We start from the raw sequence: 6,265 nt of genomic DNA, 5'->3' as shown, positions 1-6,265 counted from the left end.
CTGCATTATCACCATTTGTCCACCATCCAGAGCTGAGGGGTCAGTGCCGACATGTACTCATAAGGAACTGGTGGACATTGATATTGGGTCTCAAAAGAACTGTTGGTCCAGAAAGAAACTCACTACAGACTGATTTTTTGCCTGTCAGCATAACTATTATTGCCCGTCGCACATTCAATTCTTATAAGTACATCTCTAGTGACACATGATTTCGCTCATCTAGGGGAAATGATGAACAACATGGACTGATGAACAAGAACAGAACCAGAAACAAGGAGGCACCGATCGGACTATCGGGCCTCAGAGGGAGGATGGGGGAGGGTGGGGGGAGAAGGGAGAGATCAACCAAAGGTCTTGTGTGCATGCATAAGAGCCTAACCAATGGTTAAGTTCAACAGGGGGTTGGGGTACCCATGGGGAGGGGTGTGGGATGGGAATGGGGGGATGAGGACAAATATGTGACACCTTAATCAATAAAGAAATTTAAAAAAAAATAAAAAAGTAAAGTTGAACTCATAGAAACAGAGTAGAACAGTGGTTGCCAGGGGCTGGGAAGTGGAGGAAATAGGTTGGTAAAAGGGTATAAACTTTTAGCTACAAGATGAATAAGGTCTGAGAATCTAATGTACCAGTATATAACATGATGACTATAGTTGCTAATACTGTATTGTATAACTGAAATTTGCTAAGAGAGTAGAACTTAAATGTTCTCATCAAAAGGGTAAGATAAATATGTGGGGTGAGGCATGAGTTTATTATTATGGAATACTATGAAAAACCCTATACACATAAATTCAACAACTTAGATAAAATGGACCAATTCCTTGAAAACCACAGACTGCCAAAACTCAACCAATATGAAATTTGTAATCTGGGTAGATCAATAACTATGAAAGAAATCAGATTTGTAATTTAAAAGGTCTTGAAAAAAAGAAAGCTCCCACCTCAAGAGACTAGGTCCACATGGTTTCACTGAAGAATTCAACCAAATATTTAAAAAATTAACACCAATTTTACACAATGCCTTCTACAATACCAAAGACGAGGGAATATTCCTGTGTCAGGGGTCCCTGAGACCATTCCCAGGCTCGATGAGTCACTAGGAACTCAGCATTCAGTCGGACTCATGGCTGTGATTTATTGCAGCAAGAGAATACAGAGCAAAATCATCAAAGGGAAAAGGCACACGGGTTGATTGATGTCCAGAGAAAGCCAGGTACAAGCTCGCAAGAGTCCTCTCCCGGTGGAGTCACACAGGATGTACTTAAGTCCTCCAGCAAAGCGTTATGAAACACATGTGAAATGTCTCCTATCAGGGAAGCTCATTAGTTCCCAGGGTTGGTGATGTAGGCACCCACTTACCAAGATTCCAGACTCCCAGAAGGAAAGCAGATGTTCAACACAAACCACACTGTTTGTACAAACAGCTTAGGCACAGGGAGCCACTCTTATCAGTCCTGGGAGTGGTGGGAACTCACCCTAAATCCAAGTTTCCAGATGCAGTCCAAGGTCCTGCTATGTTAACTCTTTTCTGCACAACTTCCCAACTCATTTTATGGAGCCAGTATTACACCAAAACCAGACAAAGACAGTATGACAGAAAACCCCCCCAAATTCTCTCATGAACCTTCACACAAAAATCTGCAATAAAATATTAGTGATATAGAATCTAGGAAGATATCAAAAGAATTATACCATGGCCAAGTGAGGCTTATTCCAACTATGTAAGGTTAGTTCAAAAATCAATATTCAATCAGTGTAATCTACCACATCCACAGGCTAAAGAAGAAAAGTTATATGATCATGTCAATTGATGCAGAAAAAACATTTGATAAAATTCAGCATTCATTCATGATAAAAACTCTCAGAAACTAGGAATAGAACGGTACTTTTTTCAACTTGGTAAAGAGCATCTTTAAAAAAGCAGTTTTCTTAATGGTGAAAGATGGGGTGTTTCCCCCTAGAAAGGGAACAGGGAATGATATCCACTCACACCACTTTTATCTGACTTAATACTGAAAGTTCTAGCCTGAACAATAAGGCAAGAAGAGGAAATAAAAGGAATACAGATGGAAAAGGAAGAAATAAAACTGTCCATATTCATGGATGACATGACTGTCTATGTAGAAAATTCCAAAATATCTATCAAAAAACTCCTAGAAATAATAATTAGGTTCAGCAAAGCCAGAGGATACCCAATCAGCACACACACACAAATTGCATTTCTATATACTAACAATGAACAATGAATGAAGAAGCAGAAATTTAAAACACAGTGCTATTTACACTCCAAGAAAATAAAATATGGTATACACTTAACAAAACATATACAGGATCTATATGCTGAAAATTTCAAAATGCTGATGAAAAAAATCAAAGAAGATCTAAATAAACGGACAGATACGTGTATTATGTTCATGGATTGGGATATTCAATATAATAAAGATGTCAATTTTCCTCAAATTGATCTATAGGTTTAACACAATTCCTATAAAAATCCCAGCAAGGTTTTTGTAGATAGACAGGCTCATTCCAAAATTTATAGGAAAAGGCAAATGACTCTGAATAGCTCAAAAACAATTTTAAAGAAGAATGAAATGGGAGGAATCACTCTACCCAATGTTAAGGCTTACTATACAGCTCTAGTAGTCAAGACTGTTTGGTATTCTTAAAAGGACAGACACATATTACAAAAGAACCAAATAGAAAATCCAGAAAGAGCCCCCTACAAATAGCCCAATACAAATATGCCCAACTGATTTCCGCAAAGGTGCAAAAGCAATCAATAGAAGAAATTTAGTCTTTTTTAACAAATGATGTCTGTCATCAGACCTTAAGTTCACATTTCATACAAGAACTAATTCAAAATGAATCGTGGATTGAAATGTAAAATATAAAACTTTTAGAAAAAAAATATGAGAGAAAGTTTGTGAGACTTAGGGCTAGATGACACCAAAAAGATGCTATATTACTTCAGACACTGATAAATTGGAGTTCATCAAAATTAAAATTTTTGGTCTGCAAAATCTCTCAAGAGGATGAAAAGACCAGCTACAGACTGGGAAAAACATTTGCAGAGAGAACTTGTATTAGAATATATACAAAACTGTCAAAGTTTAACAGTAAGAAGCAAACAATACAGTTAGAAAATGGGCAAAAGACATGAACAGACATTTCACCAAAAAAAATATACAGAGAGCAAAAAAGCACATGAAACAATATTAACATTATTAACTATTAGGGAAATGTGATTTAAAACATATATCACTGCACACCAATTAGAATGTCTAAATTAAAAATATAGTGATGAAATACCAACGGCATATTTCACAGGCCTAGAATGAACTCTCCAAAAATTCATCTGGAATAAAAAAAGACCCCGAATAGCCGCAGCAATCCTGAGAAAGAAGAATAAAGTTGGAGGGATCTCAATACCAGATATTAAGCTATATTACAAAGCCACGGTTCTCAAAACTGCCTGGTACTGGCACAAGAACAGACATATAGATCAATGGAACAGAACAGAGAACCCAGAACTCGACCGAAGCCATTATGCTCAATTAATATTTGACAAAGGAGGCAAAACATACAATGGCAGTCTCTTCAGTAAATGGTGTTGGGAAAATTGGACAGATACATGAAAAAAAAGAAAAAGAAAGAAACTAGACCACCAACTTACACCATACACAAAAATAAACTCAAATGGATAAAGGACTTAAACATAAGACGGGAAACCATGAAAATACTAGAGGAGTACACAGGCAGCAAAATCTCAGACATTTGCCGAAGCAATTTCTTCACTGATACTGCTCCTAGGGCAGTGGTCGGCAAACTCATTAGTCAACAGAGCCAAATATCAACAGTACAACGATTGAAATTTGTTTTGGGAGCCAAATTTTTTAAACTTAAACTTCTCCTAACGCCACTTCTTCAAAATAGACTCGCCCAGGCCGTGGTATTTTGTGGAAGAGCCACACGCAAGGGGCCAAAGAGCCGCATGTGGCTCGAGAGGCGCAGTTTGCCGACCACGGTCCTAGGGCAATGGAAACTAAAGAGAAAATAACCAAATGGGACTACATAAAAATAAAGAGCTTTTTCACAGCAAAAGAAACCATCAACAAAACAAGAAGGCCCACCACATGGGAGAACATATTTGCCAATGTTATCTCCGATAAGGGTTTAATCTCCAACATTTACAGGGAACTCATACAACTTAACAAAGCGAAGATAAACAACCCAATCAAAAAATGGGCAACTGATCTAAATAGACACTTTTCAAAAGAGGACAGAAGGAAGGCCAAGAGACATATGAAAACATGCTCAAAGTCACTAATCATCCGAGACATGCAAATCAAAACGACAATGCGGTACCATCTCACACCTGTCAGAATGGCTGTCATCAACACATCAACAAACGACAAGTGCTGGTGAGGATGCGGAGAAAAAGGAACCCTCGTGCACTGCTGGTGGGAATGCAGACTGGTGCAGCCACTGTGGAGAACAGTATGGAGTTTCCTCAAAAAACTGAAAATGGAACTACCACTTGACCCAGTAATACCACTTCTAGGAATATATCCTAAGAAAACAGAAACACCAATCAGAAAGGATATATGCACCCCTATGTTCATAGCAGTACAATATGCAATAGCTAAGATGTGCAAACAGCCTAAGTGCCCATCAGCAGGTGAGTGGATTAGAAAACTGTGGTACATCTACACAATGGAATACTACGCTGCCATAAAAAAGAAGGAATTCTTACCATTTGCAACAGCATGGATGGACCTGGAGAGCATTATGCTAAGCAAAATAAGCCAGTCAGAGAAAGATAAATATCACATGATCTCACTCATTTATGGAATATAATGAACAACATAAACTGATAAACAAAAACAGATCCAGAGACAGAGAAGCATCGATCAGGTACTCAAACCACTAATCATCTCATCAAATCGATCGGACCATCAAACCTCAGAGGGAAGGTGGGGGAGGGTGGGGGGTAAGGGGGAGAGAGCAATCAAAGGACTTATATGCATGCATATAGGCCTAACCAATGGACACAGACACCAGGGGGTGAGGGCACAATCGGGGGGGTTGGGGGGTAATGCGGGGATAAGGACACATATGTAATACCTTAATCAGTAAAGAAAAAAAAGTGTCATTGAAAAAAATATATAGTGATAATAACTAATGCCAGCAAAAATGTGGGAAAACTGAATGTCTCTCAGACATCGCTGGTGGGAATGTAAAACGGTACAGACAATATGGAAAATTCTGGCAGTTTCTTACAACACTAAATTTGCACTGGCTAACCCAGCAATTGCACTCTTGGGCATTTGTCACAGAGAAATGAAAATGTATGTTTACACACAAAAACTCTACTTAAATGTTCAGAGCAGTTTTATTCTCACTAGGCAAAAATTGGAAACAACCCAAGTGTCCTTCAATGGGCGAATAAACTGTAGTATATCCATACTTAGGCAATATTACTACTAGTCATAAAAAGGAATGAACTATTGCTATGTATAACAACTGGGGTAGATCTCGAGAAAATTCTGCTGAGTGTAGAAAAGCCAATTTCAAAAAGTATGATTCCATTTACATATTATTCTTGAAATAAAATTATAGAGACGGAGAACATAGGGGTTGCCGGGGGGTTGGGGTAGAGTAGTGACTATATTGGGTAGCAGGAAGAATCTTTGTGGTGGAAAAACAGTTGATTGTGGTGGTTACCCAAATCTACACATGTGATGAAATTGTAAAGCACTATATACACAGACAACAGAAACACAGACACAGAAATGAGTGCATGTAAAACGTGAAATCTGAATCAGGTCTGTGGATTGTATTAAAGTCACTATCTTGGTTATGTAAGATATTACCATCAGGGAAAACTGAGTGAAGAGAGTATATGGGACTGCTCTGTAATATTTTTATAAGGCCTGTGAATCTATAATTATTTCATAGGAAGTATCATAAAATGAGGTAAGTCTGAAGGACTATGAATGTTTTCGAACTCACACATTTGCATATAATAAAATAGAACTACGTGTTTAATATGTAAAACATACAGAATACAAGAGAGCCTACACTTGTGTTTAGCCGAGAAATTTAAATGAAAATGACAATATGAGTTCATGGTAATTGCACATGGTACAGAGCCAGACCCAGATAGGTAAATAAAAAAGGGGGTTTTTTTCCTTAAAAGCATCTGTATGAGTCAGGATTCCACTAGAGAAGCAGACCAATAGGACATTTTATCTATATC

Source organism: Cnephaeus nilssonii (assembly GCF_951640355.1).
Source record: "Cnephaeus nilssonii genome assembly, chromosome: X".
Lineage (NCBI taxonomy): Eukaryota > Metazoa > Chordata > Mammalia > Chiroptera > Vespertilionidae > Cnephaeus > Cnephaeus nilssonii.
This window is presented reverse-complemented; position numbering follows the sequence as displayed.